Source organism: Pipistrellus kuhlii, unplaced genomic scaffold, assembly GCF_014108245.1.
Source record: "Pipistrellus kuhlii isolate mPipKuh1 unplaced genomic scaffold, mPipKuh1.p scaffold_m20_p_20, whole genome shotgun sequence".
Lineage (NCBI taxonomy): Eukaryota > Metazoa > Chordata > Mammalia > Chiroptera > Vespertilionidae > Pipistrellus > Pipistrellus kuhlii.
Genome location: NW_023425516.1, coordinates 5,185,090 through 5,201,193, shown reverse-complemented (window position 1 = coordinate 5,201,193; position 16,104 = coordinate 5,185,090). Strand labels below are relative to the sequence as shown.

Here is a 16,104-nt window from a genome sequence, read left to right as displayed (position 1 = left end):
TTCTTTATTGATGAGAGAGAGAGAGAGAGATATCAATTTGTTGTTCCATGCATTCATTGGTTGCTTCCTGTATGTGCCCTGACCAGAGATGGAGCCTGCAACCTTGGCATACAGGGATGATGCTCTAACTGACTGAGCTACCTGCCCAGTGTCCTGATCAGTGTCCTGACCTTCATTCCACGCAGTCTCTGTTTAGCCTTTGGAGGAGGCGAAAGCTACCCACTCCCGGATCTGGGAATGGGAATAGGTAGCTTAGGCCTCGTCCTATCGCCATAAGCCTCCCCCTGGAGAGAGAGAGGTGTTGGCTCAGAAGACCACTCGGGGGTCATGTGGGTTGCGGAGAGTCTGGGGGAGGCTGGGAAGGATTCCCCACTCCCCTGAGAGGGCTTCCGAAGTCACCCTTCTCCCCGTCTGGGCTCGGGGAAGGAAGCACGCAGTCTTGGGAGCGGTCAGGGACCATCTCGAGACCATGAAGGAGGGGCACATGGAGGATGAAGCCAGCAGCACCGCAGGAAATGGGGAGAAGAAACAAAGGTGAACCCTGGTCCGCCATTTTGCTGTTGAATCCAGCTGTCCTTGACACTGAGCCCTTCTTAGGAATTCTGGTTATTTGAGCCAATGAATCACTTTATTATTGAAGTCAATGAGGTGGTTGGGTTTTTTTTGTCGTTGTTTGCAACTGTATACTCCCTACGTGATTCAAATGAACATACTGAGCTTGGGGCGAAGGGGGAATGAGTGAGAATGTGGGCTTTCTCGAGTGCCATTGGTTGGATGATGAGCCTAACGGACTGTTCTGGAAGCCGAGTTAACAGCAGGCAGCACAGTGCGATGACTGAGCTTGCCTTTTGGAGGCAGGCAGACCTGGGTTCTGTTCCCGGCTCTGCCAGTGTTTAGCTGAATGACACTGAGAGTTGCTATACCTCTGAGCCTCTGTTTTCCTCTCTACAGAATGAGGGATAGTAAAAACACCAGCCTCAGGGGGTTGCTCAGAAGGCAAAGGAACGGGAGGCTTGGCACGAACTCCATGCTCAGTGATGGCTGACGCTAATGAGCATTTCTGTTAAGGAGAGACTCTGTGGCCACGTCTTCTCAGATTGTGCAAACTCCCCGACTCAGCAAATCGGACTTCTAGGAATTTATTATACCCTCAGGGAATGATCAGATAAGGGCCTGGAGATATGCATACGAGAGATTTCTTTGCACCATTGTTTAAATGAGGGAAAAACAAGAAAACCATGTAAATGCTCAATGGTAAGGTCTCATATAGCTATGAAGGTAACACGATGTGATGCATTGGGGGCGTTGGAACAAAGACGCATATTGTAGTATGGTATTCTATACACTTTGGGAGGAAATTGGATTTTTAAGGAGCATACTGAGATAGGTGCTGCTTTTGAAAGTAAAAATAAGCATGCGTCTTAAGGTTTGCTCTCTTTGGGGACAGAGTGTGGGGTTATGGTTACATTTCAATGCCTGTTTCCCATGTTGCTTAGGTGTTTAGTTACACAATGAGCACAGATGACTTTTATAATCAGAAAACCCGTTAAAATCTTTATTTTATTTAATTTTTTGACCTTGTCATTGTACATCATTTCAGGAGCCATTATCATTATGTAAACAATATAATCACCATTTCTAGGTTTTGTTTTTTTCTTTTTAATCCTCACCTGAGGGTATGTTTTTATTGATGTGAGAGAGAGAAACCTTGATCAGTTGTCTCCTATACTTGCCCTGAGCAGGAATTGAACCGCAAACTTTTGTGTATGGAATGATGCTCCAACCAATTGAGCCACCTGTAGGCTCTAGGGTTGTTGTTTTTTTAAATATTGATATATATTTTATTGATTCTTTTTTTTTTTTTTTTTACAGAGAGGAAGGGAGAGAGAGAGTCAGAAACATCGATGAGAGAGAAACATCAACCAGCTGCCTCCTGCACACCCCCTACCGGGGATGTGCCCGCAACCAATGTACAAGCCCTTGACTGGAATCGAACCTGGGACCTTCCAGTCCGCAGACCGACGCTCTACCACTGAGCCAAACCGGTTTCGGCAGGTTTTTTGTTTTTAATGTTTCATTTCTCCCAGAGTAAAATACCATTTGTTTATTTATTTGTGCGTGTCTAGAAAGGAAAAATGATTATTTTGTGTGTTTTATTTAATTTCAAAGAAATTTTTTTTCTAGTGTTTAAAGTTTATTTGCCTCCCCCTCCCTTTGGCAGCCATCAGCTCGATTTATGTCTGTGGGTAATTTTTTTTTTCCTGTTCTAAAACTACAAATGAGGCTCAGTTCTCTGGACCTGTAAGATTGCCTCATGCCCCTCGTTTTCCTGCACACAAAGTGGATTTCACTCTTTCCCACGGAAGACAAAGGCCCCAGAAAGCCTTTAAACTTAACTTGCTCCTCATTACTAAAGCAATTTGTGTCCCTAGTAAAAAAAAAAAAATGACTTATAGAAATATATTGCTTAGTTTCTGCACCTTCCCCTTGCTACCGTGTCCCTCCTACATTCAAAATGCATATCTTTTTAGCTTTTCTATGTTCATTCTTACCTACTGTGTTTACTGTCTATGTGCATATACGCTAACATATACAGTATATATATTTCTTGTATTTCTTCTAATCCAAATCGCCAGCACTTAACAGCCTCTTAGCAAAAAAGGCAATATATAATAAAAGGCAGTTCTTCAATTCAAAATAATTGGAAGATAGTTGACTCTTAAAAGTCAAAGAACTAGGATGCATACATATATTGCTTTTTCTTTATTGATAATTCATATTCAAAATTGCACAGGTCACTGCAGTTTGAGTTTTGATATATACTGTGTGGTTTGTTTCTTTTTTGTTTTTGTTTTTGTTTAAAAAACAAACAACGACATAGGACCATATTTTATGCACTTTCCTGCAAGTCACTTTTTCACTTAGCAATATATCTTGGGTATCTTTGCCCATCTAATAGCCGCCTTGCATTCCATCATTGTAGCCGAGTGATCATTTATTTTCCCAGACGCCTTCTGAGGGGCATCTGGGCTGTGTCCAATCTCTTTGCTGTTGCAAACAGAGCAGCGGGTCTCCTTGTGCATCTGTCTCGGTGTCCTTGCGGGGAAGTTTTCGCAGGCGGACTGTTATTGATGTCCAAGCACGATCGATGCAGAGCGCGTCGCTGAGGATGCTCGGGAGATGGGATCCCTGTTCTCAGAAGGGCACAGCGAGGCCGACATCAGCCTGCTCCCACTTCTCCCTTACGGTCTGGACCAGGGCCCTCGCCTGCACATCACCCCTCCCAAAGGCGAGGGATTCTGGGCAGGCACACCCGGTGCCCCTCCTCATCTTCCAGTTTTTCACCCAGGTGAAACCAGATCCACTCAATCGGGTACCCTGGGGGTTTGCATTTGTGAGGGGGATGCCAGCTCTGCTCCGGGCGCTGGCTCTGGGATACAATCGTGAATTGATGGCTGTGGCCTCCACGCTGAGGCTGACGTTCTAGTGGAGGGGATAACAGACAAGGAAACAAACACACAACGCAGAAAACCACGCCAGCCACATCTCAGCGCTTCCCCGGCTCACAGCCACGGCGGTGGGGACATCCTTAGGTGCCCCGCCTTACAAACAGCCCTCCCGGCTCCAACTGGGAGTGGGGAAATGCCTCTTTGGAGGACCATCGTACATTCCCATGTCTTGTGCAGTCTGCAGGGAAGTGTGTTCCTCTCTCTCCGCAGACCCAGGAAGGTGCTGGGATTACTGCTTCCACAGAAGGAAACCCCAGGCTTTGTGGAGGCAGCAAAGAGTGGGGGAAAGAGCCAGTGGTGAGGGGATAGATTATCCTGGGGAAGATTATTCTGGGTTTCTTTTTTTTTTGGGGGGGGGGGGAGGGGAATGCAATCATAAGGGTACTCATACCAGGGGAGCGGGAGGGTCCAGTGAGTAGGAGATGGGACGGTGGGAGCAGAGGCCGTTCGGGGCCATGAGCCAAGGAATGTGGGCAGCTTCTGGAAGCTGGGAAGGGCAAAGAGGTGATTACCCCTGGAATCTCCAGAAAGCTCTGACCACCCACTGGGACACACCTGTGAGACAATAACCCTGCGTTGTATTAAGTCACAACGTTTGTGGCAGTTTGTCACAGCTGCACCAGGAAGCGAATACACCAGCCTGGTTAGAGACTGCTGTGTGACTCTGGACAAGCTGTAGCATCTCTGAGTCTCAGCCTGTTATCTATAAAGTAAGCATAATGATGCCTCTTCTCTTTGTATTAAAAAAAAAATCAGAGATAAAACATTGAAAGTGCCCACCTTAGTGTCTGGATCATAATAATAAACCTTATTTGAACACCTTATAAGAACACATACCATAAACCAATGACAAAAAAGGAAAAAGAAAAAAGGAAATAGATCCTTAGAATCAACAACAACAACAAAAAATAAGTAAGGGCATACATTCAATTCAGGAAGAAGAGCACTCATATGCAAGCAATATGAATTTAAGAAATTTCCCCAGTTGAGCTTTGTTGATTTTTAGAGAGAAGAAGGGAGGGGGGGGAGAAAGAGAGAGAGAGAGAGAGAGAGAGAGAGAGAGAGAGAGAGAGAGAGAGAGAGATTGGTTGCCTCCCAAATGAGCCCCATCTGGGGATAAAACCTATACCCAGCCAACAGAGTCACCCCATTGCCAATTTATTTGCCAATATATTATGAAGTTATGCCTACATCAGGGAAGAGAGAGGTCTCTCCTTTGTTAAAAACAAAACAAAACAAAACAAAAAACAAACAAACAAACAAAACAAAAAAAACACCCTACACAGACTATCATTGTTTGGATATACCCTACCTCATTCAGTTAACTGGTCTTTTATTCAAAGGCATCTGGGTTGTTCTTTAGATTTTGCTCTTACAATGCTGCGGTGAATAACCTTGCTCACAGACCATTTTGCACACGCCTGAACACCTCTATAGGATGCATTTCCAGAGGAATTGCCATGTCAAAGAATATCTGCAGCATTTGTTATTTTGATCGATGTTGTCAAATTATGCACCCTAGGAGCCTGCCACCAGCTGGGCTTCAGAATACCTTTCCCCACAGCCTCACCGACACAGCCTGTTATCCGCCTCTTGGATTTTTGCCAATCTGCCGGTGGTGGTGGTGGTGGTGGTGGGGGGAATGGCATCTCAGTGTTATCTTAATTTGCATTTCTCTTTTTTGGAGCGAGATTTGAGCCTCTTTGAGAATGCTTAAGAGTCATTTACATTTCCTTCCCTACCGATTGTCTTTTCACTACCCTCGAACCATATATTTCCATGGGATTGTCTGCGTATTGATTCCCTCCTGCACCTCTGCTGAATAAACAAATGGATGAGATGAAAGGAATTTAAACACGGGCTCTGACTACCCTGGTTCAACGTCCCAAGTATGGACTGGGCCTGGCTGTGGCTGTTCGCTGTGCTCTTTGAGGAAAAGCCCGGGACCTCACATTTCAGCACCAGCCCTGGTGGACAGCTCTCCAGGAGGCTGGGGTACTGAGGCCCAAGGAAGCAGCCTTCTGCAGCCAGGAGCTGAGAGTGTCCCCTGGCCTGCCTTGGTCCTTCATGGGTGCTCAGGGGGCTGGAGCAGGGTGGGGTCGTGTGCTTCCCAGGGCTCAGGAGACCTCATTCCTCCTCTGAGATGGGTAGTCGGGAGTGGACGTCTGTACTTCAGACCAGAGATGAGCAGGTGGCAGGTTGACATCCGAGTGTGACTATCAAGGAGGTGAATCTTGGCCCCCTCCTGGATGGAAGGCAGAGCAGCCTCACCTGATTACCTTCCATGAACCACACACCTACCTAGCTTTCGGCCAGAGGGGGCTTAGCACCCTTTCTCATGATCAGAGACAATGGCTGTTTCGACCCATTCTGTTGTTGACTAGCATCTTGCGCCAGGAGGGGTGTCTCACTCGATCGTTCTCTGAATTCTCCAGCAGGGTCCCAGCCACTGACGCCCTCCCTCCGGCGCTCACGGCGCCCCTCTGCTGCCCTCCATCCAGCACCACGGCCTCGACCAGCCTGGATACCTCCCCTCCCGTGACCGGTAAGTCATCCATCAGCTCCAAGAGCCAGCAGAGAGCAGCCTCTATTTAAAGAAGCACACGTCTCCAGTGCTGAGTCACGTTGGGCTGAACCAGCTGGCCCGTGTCCGGGCTGCATGGATGCTCGAGGCACAGTGGCCACCGCAGCCGGACCCAGACTCTGGCAGCCACCCCAAAGGCTCTGGGCCAAGGCGCCCTGTTTGGTCACATGACGCCCGGCTCCTCTCTCAGATAGACCTTGAGCCTCGGATGGTTCTGCCACAGTCCTGCCATTCTTAAAGGGTGGGGATTGAACAAGTTAAACGTGAAATCATTTTCAGTGTAACCTGCATGTAATCAGGGACCCCTGGGGCCCAGTCTTTGTGCTGCGTCCATTCAAAGAAATAACAATTTGCCAGGAAAATATAATTGACCACAATTCCATTTTCCGCTTGGTAGCTCCGAAGACCCCAAAGGTCTTGGTATGCTTGAGGGTGAAGGTAGGGGGTCAACCTTAGGAGTATATACTTCACGAATTGGTTTGTTTGTTGTTCTCAGGTATAACTTGGATTCTTTTGACTTTAGATAAAAAAGGTGTTTATCCTCGGCGGGGGTCCTATTTCTATCTTGTTTTTAACTTTCTATTTTATTTTTAATTTTCCATGCACGTGTAGATCAACGCTACACGTGGTTGCAAATTAGAAGGCAGGAATGGCTAGCAGGTTAAGATCCTTCCTCTCATGTCTGTTATCTTGCCAGAGACACTGGCCACTTACAGTCTCTTATATATCCTCTCGCCTGTTAAAGCAAGTGGGCTTTAACACAAATGACCTCTTTCCCAACATAGTCCAGGCATTTGTCTTTTAAATTGTTTAATTATGGCCAAAACCGGTTTGGCTCAGTGGATAGAGCGTCGGCTTTTGGATTGAAAAGTTCCAGGTTCAATTCCAGTCAAAGGCATGTACCTTGGTTGCGGGCACATCCCCTGTAGGGGGTGTGCAAGAGGCAGCTGATCGGTGTTTCTCTCTCATTGATGTTTCTAACTCTCCCTCTCTCTTCCTCTCTGTAAAAAGTGAATAAAATATATTTAAAAAATTGTTTAACTATGGGAAAATCCAAACACATATAGAAGCAAAGATGCATCGCTCTGTATGCATTGTTCACCTGAACAATTATCAGCATACAGCCCTTGCTTTTCCAACTATACAGTATGCTATGCACCTTGTTCCATTCCAGTTCATTTAAACTTGCCTTGTTTCTTCTCCTGGTTGCTTAGTAGCTTTATATATAAAAGCCCAAGCTGGCCAACCCCCTGGCTGGTTGGCCCCCCCAAACGCAGGCCAGGCCGAGGGACCCCACCCAGGGACGAATTCGTGTACTGGGCCTCTAGTTCTATAATAGTAAGGATGGATGTCCCATGATTCAATTCACCAGTCTCCTATTGATGGGCATTTATCGATATATTGTTTCCAGTCTTCCATTACTACAAACAAATGCTGCAATGCATATATTTTTTTTTTACAGCCATCTCTGAGTACACATGTGGACAAATCTGTAAGAAGTTCCTGAATGTGGAAATGCTGAGTCAGAGAGGCACATGCATTTAAATATTGATAAGGGCTGCCACATGGCCCACTAATGGAGCCGCATTCATTCCCACGCTCGCTAACGGAACACGAGGGTGCTCATTTCCCCACACACTCATCAGCATAGAGTGCTGTCACATTTTTTATATTTAACATACTTTCTTCTAGTTAGGTCTCCAGCAATAATTTTCAAACCCAGAAGTGATATGTATTTAGCAAGTTGTGAAGCCAATTTGGTGGGTGGAATCCATCAGAGAACAGACGAGAACATATCAGAGAATGCCATTTGTGACAAAGGCAAGTGTTGCTTGTGAACCTCCGGCTTTAGTTGCGTGTTTGTGCTCGCCTGTGTATATGGACGCGTTGTGATGGGAAACATGGATCTTACCGAGGGTGTGGGCCTAAGGAGTTTGAAAAGGTCCTCTTCCCCTTTCATCTCTGCCCCTGTCCTCAGAGAAAAATGTTCTAATGCAAATCCACCCCACAGGGGGCACCCAACTCCCCTTCTCCCCCTGCCAGGTGCAGACAGCTTCTCCCAGGACCTCCAGGGGGCACTGCTGGGGACTGAGTCACAGGGGGCGCGGTCACTCTCAGGGCAGATGTTTTTTCTTTCTGGGGGGCTGTCCCGGGCATCACAGGACACTCAGACACCTTGGCCCCAGACACTCCGGCCAGGAGCTTCCTTCCAGTCACCGCAATGCGGAAAACGGCCTCACTCACTCTTCTAAGCCCCCTTCGGCGGGCTCTGCCACCCCCAGTGCAAAGCCTCGCTGCCTTGCTGGGTCCTGGAAACAGTGGCTACAGTTGGACTTGAACAACTTTCTGTCTCAGTCACCTTTGCTTTAAGAAGTCCTTCCGGCCTCACTCAGGGTCCGCTATGTCTTCTGTTTGGAACACTAAGCCCTTGTCTCACATGCATACACACGTGCACGCACACACACACACACACATACACACATGCACACATGTATGCACACACACACACATCCTGTCCATTTCCCCTACTCATCCCTCAGGTCCAAGTGTCACTCATTTCGGGGGTCCCCTGTTAGAAACTGTCTCTTCCTCTCCCTCCACAATCACAATGCCTTCACATTTCCCCTTATTTTGTGAATGACCTGACCCTCCACCTAGTGTTTATGCAACTCCCAAGGACAGGGCCCCTGGTCCCCCCTCCCCCCAGGGTGTATCCCGACTGTGGTATCTGCTAGCGAGGAGGCACTCCACGCAGTTCTCGGAGGAGTGACTTGCCGAGCTCTCTGAGTATCAGGAGAGGTACTGATGGGACTGCACAAGCCATCTTCCTTTGGCTGCGGCAGCTCCGTGCCATCTGCGAAGCCACAGGGAAATGGGATGAATTGTCCCCCGTGGGCCATCAGCCGGGGGCTCGGCAGCACAGAGGCACGGCAGACCCAGGAAACGTGCAAAGGCTGCTTACAGGGAGATGGAGCGGAAGTCGCAAGGCCCCTTGAAGTCCAGGCTCCTGGCTTCCATTGTTCGAAGCAAGCCCAGGCCAGCACACAGCGAGGGGGCAGGAGGAGGGACAAAGACTGACCGCCTCAGGGTGGACAGAGCTGCAAAGGCACTTCGCAGTGTGGAGCCCCAGGGCGAGGGCTGTGGGTCCCGGGGAAGGCAGGATCAGGGCCATTCTTGCAGCCAGCCACACTCCTCTCATTAAGCGGAGATCCCATGAGCCCTCACTTCTTAGACTTCCTTGTGAGGATCTGGTGAGATGGCGCACACACAGCCGTGATGTGGAGGCCCTCGGCAAACCCCAGCCATTGCCGCGGCCGCTGCCGTGATCATCGATACATCACTGTGATTGATCTGCATCCTCCTCACCGCTGGGCATCTGCTCAGTGCGTTTCTGGGGTTCAGATCCCCTGGCCGCGTTGGCTCCTGCACGCCCGCTCGCCTTCCCTCTCCGCAGAGGAGCACGTAGGTTCGTGGAAAACGCCCGTGATTGCTCGCGCAGAAGCCACGGCGCATTAGTGTCCTCCGACCCCTCGCCGTCACCAAAGCCAGAGCGGGGCTCTATTTAAAGAACACGTAGGAGCCGAAACGGGTTTGGCTCAGTGGATAGAGCGTCGATCTGCGGACTGAAGGTCCCAGGTTCGATTCTGGTCAAGGGCATGTACCTTGGTTGTGGGCACATCCCCAGTGGGGAGTGTTCAGGAGGCAGTTGATCCATGTTTCTCTCTCATCGATGTTTCTAGCTCTCTATCCGTCTCCCTTCCTCTCTGTGAAAAATCAATAAAATATATTTTAAAAAAACCAACACAATAAAGAACACATAGGCACCTCTGCGGAGTGCCGTCAATGCTGGGCCAGGGATGGAGACATATCTGAGCCTGGAGGAAGGGGGCCCACAGGAGACAGACCTTCCACCTATCATCGGCCTGGACGCAGGATTGGGGAAGGCGTTGCCCAGTGGAGCTCGGTCACCTCCTGTTCGTTAAAGGATGCCACCACTGCACACTGAGGGCTTCTTGCTTATGTTTATTTCCAAAGGCGAGCGATTGGTCCTGAGTTGGATGCGTCTCACCGGCTGCAATGCTGCTAAATGCCACAGTCCTGCCGACGGCGGCGCCTCCGCTGGCCGCGTGATCCCGACATCGAGCGTAGAGAAAAGGGGTCAGGGGGTCTTGGCTTTGTTGGAGTTCTTGTTTATGGCCAAGCAAGGAATGGCCAGGAGCCGAAACCGGTTTGGCTCAGTGGATAGAGCGTTAGCTTGTGGACTGAAAGGTCCTGAGTTCGATTCCGGTCAAGGGCATGTATCTTGGCAGTCGATCAATGTTTCTCTCTCATCGATGTTTCTAACTCTCTACCCCTCTCCCTTCCTCCCTGTTAAAAATCAATAAAAAATAAATTAAAAAAAAAATGGCCAGGATGCTCTTCATCGTGCAGGAGAAGCCTCAGCAGCAGTCCCTGTTATGGGGCTGACATCAGCCCTTCTTCCAAGGAGGAGGCACCAGCACTTGTAAAATGCCTCTCCGTGTGTGGGGAGAAGAGCAGAAGCCATGTATGGATAGAAATCTCCATGGCTTTTTTATTTTTTGAAAAAGAAGGGAAATACCCTCTTTTGATCCCGTCTCCAAACCAGAAGCAAAGCCAGCGATGTAGTACATTTGTGATTCACTGGAGAGCAGATGGGTTTTATTTCTCTTCTGTTAGGAAGGTGGCTGTCTAGGGTCTGGGTTCTGGCGAACGGCAGGGGGGTTATATTTGGAAATCCTAATTGGGAGAGGCTGTTCTTTAAAAAGCAGCCCAGAGCCGCGCTGGCTCCCACGGACGCTTCCTCGGTTCTTTCTTTATCTCTAACCCTTCTGACACTGATAGTTGTTCACACACAGAATGAGAAGAACCTGTTCTGCCCATCCTTGATGTTTACGAGACTTTGTAGTCCCTCTCTGGCAGCCCCCATCTCTTCCTCTGGCCCTTACTTTGAAGAATGGTGTCAGAGGAAAATGTTAAACTTAATGTTTTGTAGTTGAGAAACTCAACTCCAATAAGCTAAAGCAGAAACAACAGCAACAACCAACCAAACAAACAAACAGACTCATTTATTGATTGACATGGAAACGTGCAGGGGCTTCAGGCATGGCTGGATCCAGGTGCTCATTTGATGGCAGAAATCAATGCTCTCTCCTTTGCATAAACTTCAGTCTCGGGCTAGAGGAGGGCAACGATGCTCCTGGCGTATGTTACACCGGCTTGGCAACCCCAGTCTGAAAGGCATACCTCCTTCTTCTTTTTTAAAAAAAATATATCTTTAAAAAATATATTTTATTGATTGTTTTACAGAGAGGAAGAGAGAGGGATAGAGAGTTAGAAACATCGATGAGAGAGAATCATTGATCAGCTGCCTCTTGCACACTCCCTACTGGGGATGTGCCCGCAACCAAGGTACATGCCCTTGACCAGAATCGAACCTGGGACCTTTCAGTCCGCAGGCCGATGCTCTATCCACTGAGCCAAACCGGTTTTGGCCATACCTCTTTCTTAAGAGCACTGGCAATGGGGATCTCATGGGCTTGCCTTGGTCACGTGCTGTGCTTGGTACCAACCAGTGTGGCTAAGGGCACAAAATAGATGGATTGGTCAGGTGTGGGCATGTGCCAGCTCCTGGAGTTGAGGGAGGCAACAACTCCACTTGGACGTCACGGGCCAGCTACAGGGAAGGATGGCTGACCCAGAGGGCAGCCAGGGGCACGGAAGTAGGTCCTCGCCCCGGCCAGGGCCAAAGATGACCTTTGAGATCATGCGCTTGTCTGGGTCCTCCTGGAAGCACGCACCAAAGACGGGCCGAAATGTGCAAAGACTGGATTAGGGAAACACTTACGGGAGAAAATAGGAAGAGAGCCAGGAAGGCTTAGAGCGAGGGGAGGGGTGAGGAGCTGGGCTGGGAGCGTCCTCGGCTTCTGCTCAGTCTGAGGAAGTTGCAGCAGGTGTCAGGAGCCCTCTGGCCACTGCGTCTGCCAGAGGCGTCCCTGGTCGCCAAGACCAGTGGCCTTGTTTGAATGTCCCTGCGGCACTGGGCTATAGGCTGGGAGCCGCCCGTGGGACCTGTGGCCTTGTTTGACCGATGAGTTTTTGAGCGCAGCCGAGGGGGCCCTCCGTCAGAGAAGCTTCCTGTGGCCGGAAGTCTGCGGCCACGTTCTCAGGGCGGCCACAGGCAACCGCTCATCCTTCCGAAGCATCTGGCCGATTCCAAGGTGCTGCCACAGCTTGGCGCTAAGTTGATCCCTTCGGTACAAATAACGGTGTCATCACCTCCCCCCATTTCATAGATGGGGAAGGCGAGACAGGAGAGGGAATGATGTCTCCCAAGCCGCTCTAGGAGCAGTTAAGAGCTGGGACCCAGAACCTGACCTTCACCTATCTACCTATCATACCCCGCCGCTGGGTGGGGAATGGCATCCCCCAAATTCATAACCACCTGGCACCTCAGAATGTGACCTTAGTTAGAAATAGGATCTCTGTACTATAGTTAGTTAGGTTAAGAGGAGGTCCTCCTGGATTGGGGTGGGCCCCAAATTCAGTAGAACCGGTGTCCTTATAAGAAGAGCGGAAGACACAGATACAGATGCGGCAGAGGGAAGAATGCCAGGCGACGGTGGAGGCGGAAACGGGAGTGATGTAGCCACAAGTCAAGGAGTGTCGGCAACCACCAGCAGCTTGAGAGAGGCATGGAGCAGACTCTTCCCCGGAGCCTTCAGGAGAGAGCACGGCCCTGTGGACACCTTGACTTTGGACTTAGCCTCCAAAACTGAGGGGATAACTCTGGTGTTCTAGCCATCCACTGGGTGGTAGTTTGTTACAGCAGCTCCAGGAAACTGATACACCCTCTGAAAAGCATCTGCCACGTTCTTCTTTCTGTCTGTGCTGCCTGATCCTTCCCGGGACAGCCCCATGAGCACTGCTGAGTGGAAAAATCCAGAACCCGGAGCCTGTGGTCAGAGAGCAGAGGCGTAGAAATGCCGAGCCAAAGAGACCCTGGTCCTATGCAAACCCAGGAAAGTGGCTGAGACATTGCCACGTTGATAGCAGGTACCCCCAGAAGTGATGTGATGAGAAGGGCGTCTCACCTCTATGGGATGCTCTCCCCAAACCCACGACTCCAGCCTCATCATGAGAATCATCAGACAAGCCCAAACTGAGAGGGGTGGGGTGGGAAAACCTTCTGCCAATGGCTGACCAGGACTCTCCAAAGTGTCAAGGACATGAACTAGGAAAAGACTGAGACACTGTCACAGATCGGAGGAGACGGAGACGTGATGACTGCCTGCAACCTCAGACCCCCGCACAACCAGAGAACACGAGGCAGTTACTAACATGTCCCCATGGTAACACCTTTGACGACTGTGCCATGCTTTTGTAAGATGTTGACTTTAGGAGAAGATGAATGAAGGGTCTGTGAGGACTCACAGCTTTTCTGTAAATCTGAAGTCATTACAGAATATAAAGGAGAAAGAGAGAGAAGCAAAACAAAGAAAATACCTTGGGGCCAGGGAGAAATTTGATGTATGATGGATCAAATCATATCACGTCTGACTAAAATTTCCTACCCTGTCCTTGGCTGCATCTCCCATCCATCACTATGTACCCATCCATTCAACAACTTTTATTGAGCACATCTTGTATATTATATACTCAGGTTCTGGGGATACAGCTGTGACAGACTATTAGGTGTCTGATCTCATGGGACTTATATTGTAGTAAGAGAAACAGACTATCTACCCATCAATCAATCAATCACCTATCCATCTAAATCAGTGGTTCTCAACCTTTCTAATGCTACGACCCTTTAATACAGTTCCTCATGTGCTGGTGACCATAAAATTATTTTCGTAGCTACTTCATAACTGTAATTTTGCTGCTGTTATGAATCCTAATGTAGATATCTGTGTTTTCCGATGGTGTTAGGCTCCACAGCAGCGGCTCTCAACCTGTGGGTCACAATCCACAGGCTGAGAACCACCAGCAGGATCGCCTAAGACCACCAGACTTGAGAGCGACACGTAAACGCTTATGAAAAGCACCCGCTGGGTCTTACCTGGTTCCTGTGAAAAGCCAGCGGGCGTTTTCAACGTGGCCCAGCCCGGCTTGTGTCCTTCCTCTCTCTCCGTCTCCTGTGCTAGAGAGGGTGAGCACCAGGCTCCCGGGTTTGCCGTCTGAGTGAGCAGGGATGCTGCGTGAGACTACGTCTTTCGGGCGATCGGGTCTGGGGCAGGAGATTGGCCAATGATTCCCCCCCTGACCCCCCTCCCTCTCCCCACTAGCGTCACTTCCTATCTTTTCTCCAAGTCTCCTCTTCCATGTGGTCTCGGTCCATGAGGGGGGCCCTGGGGGAATGGGGTGCTTGCTTTCTTTCAGCACCGTTTCTATGCCGTTCTCAGGCTGAGGTGGTGATGGTGGGAGGCCCGGTGAGCTATAGGTGTCCATGTCAGAGGAAGAAACTTCTATCTCTGGGGGGGGAAAAAATCCCAGTGCCCCTTCCCATTCATGCAGCCACCCGCTGATTTATCAGGCACTGGTTTGGAAGTAGTTCTGTGCCAGGCACTGCGCCAGGCATCTGAGGACAGATGTGGTCCCCGGGCCTCTGCAGGGACCTCCTGGGACGGAGACCTAGTCCAGGACCTTCTAACCTGGGGTGTAAAGACCAGCATCCGGATGACACAGAATCCTGTTTCAGGCTGACACTGAAACTGTCCCCGGAGGGGGATACACCACAGTCCATTTACACGACCCCCTGTTGTGGGACATGTAGGTTGTGCCCCATTTGTCATCATGAGAAGCAAGGCCAGGACGATCATCTGTGTACAAACGCCTGTCTCCTTAGGTTTCGTTCCCGGAGAGACCCCCCTGGGTGGAGGAGTAAGCGGGTGTGTATCACCTCTACGGTTTGGGGCACACAGTGCCAGGTCGCCCTCTGGGAAGTTCTCTTGCCAGCTCACCCTGCCACCTGGGTCAGCGGGTCCAGTGCCTGGACCGCCGCCCGGAAGCCGTGTTTCCTCGGCCCTTTCCCCGCCTCGCCACACGGGCTCCGAGGCAGAGCCAGCCTCCGCCTCGTCCAGGCTGCTGGAGCTCTGCCGTGCCTGCCAGGATTACATAAGGGCGATGCCCACAGCTCCCGGGAGGAACGCCACTCCCCAGGTGTGGGAGGCGGGAGGGAGAAACGCTCGGGGTGCAGAGAGGTGGGTCACGTGGCATGCCCTTACCCCCTCTGCCCCCCCTGCCCCCCACTTTCCGGGTCTCCCCGCCTCACACATGGGACAGAAAGAAGCTTCCTCTCCACAGGATGTTTTGGAGCTCATATCACTCTTTTGTGATTTGGGGGCCTTTTTCTCTCTCTCCCGGTGGGCTTGGAGCACAGAGGGGTGGAGTCTCACTCACTTCAGTATTTCCAGTCTCTGCCTTGTGATTAAAAAAAAAACTGAACAACATGCGAATAAGGGTCACAGTCATGGCAAGAGTAACAGCTGATGCGTTGAGCACTTCCTCTGTGGCCAGCATTTCACAGGCTGTATTGGGCCCTTTTCCTACTGTACCTCCTCAAAGGGGCCCCATACATGAATGAGGTCAGTGTTGTGATTACCCCCCATTTCACAGAGGCTCAGAGAGGTGGAGTGACTTGCCCAAGGTCACACAGCCTGTGAGTGGGACTCAAGCCAGTTTCTTTCCATGATCCTGCTGGGTGCTTGACGAGCTTTGAAGGCACTGAACGAGGAGCAAGGGTTCCCTCTGCTTCCTCCCCAACACTGGCTCACGGCCGGAAGACATGGACACATGCCCATTCCGGCAGAATCGAGGGATCTGGTCTATGCATTTCCAGGGAAAAGCCAGACTGGGAGTTGAGAGGGTCGTCTTAGAGGAGTGCTTTGCAGGACCTGCTTCTCCTTACCTTCCCCCTGCCCCCACCTCCAGTTTCAGTGGGAATCAGCCCTTTCCCATCAGAGCTTCAAGCTCCTTTTAAAAATGTAGGTT

At 50.1% G+C, this 16,104-nt stretch overlaps 1 protein-coding gene across 1 annotated transcript in view; it reads left to right on the top strand.

The window, feature by feature from the left end:
• The first annotated feature begins 5,947 nt into the window (after positions 1–5,947).
• Positions 5,948–16,104, top strand: part of RPH3A (rabphilin 3A) — an 82,681-nt gene continuing 72,524 nt past the window's right edge. Inside the window, exon 1 of the mRNA XM_045585418.1 lies at positions 5,948–6,054. The gene's annotated coding sequence lies outside the window, so the exon portion shown is untranslated. The remainder of the gene's footprint in view (positions 6,055–16,104) is intronic.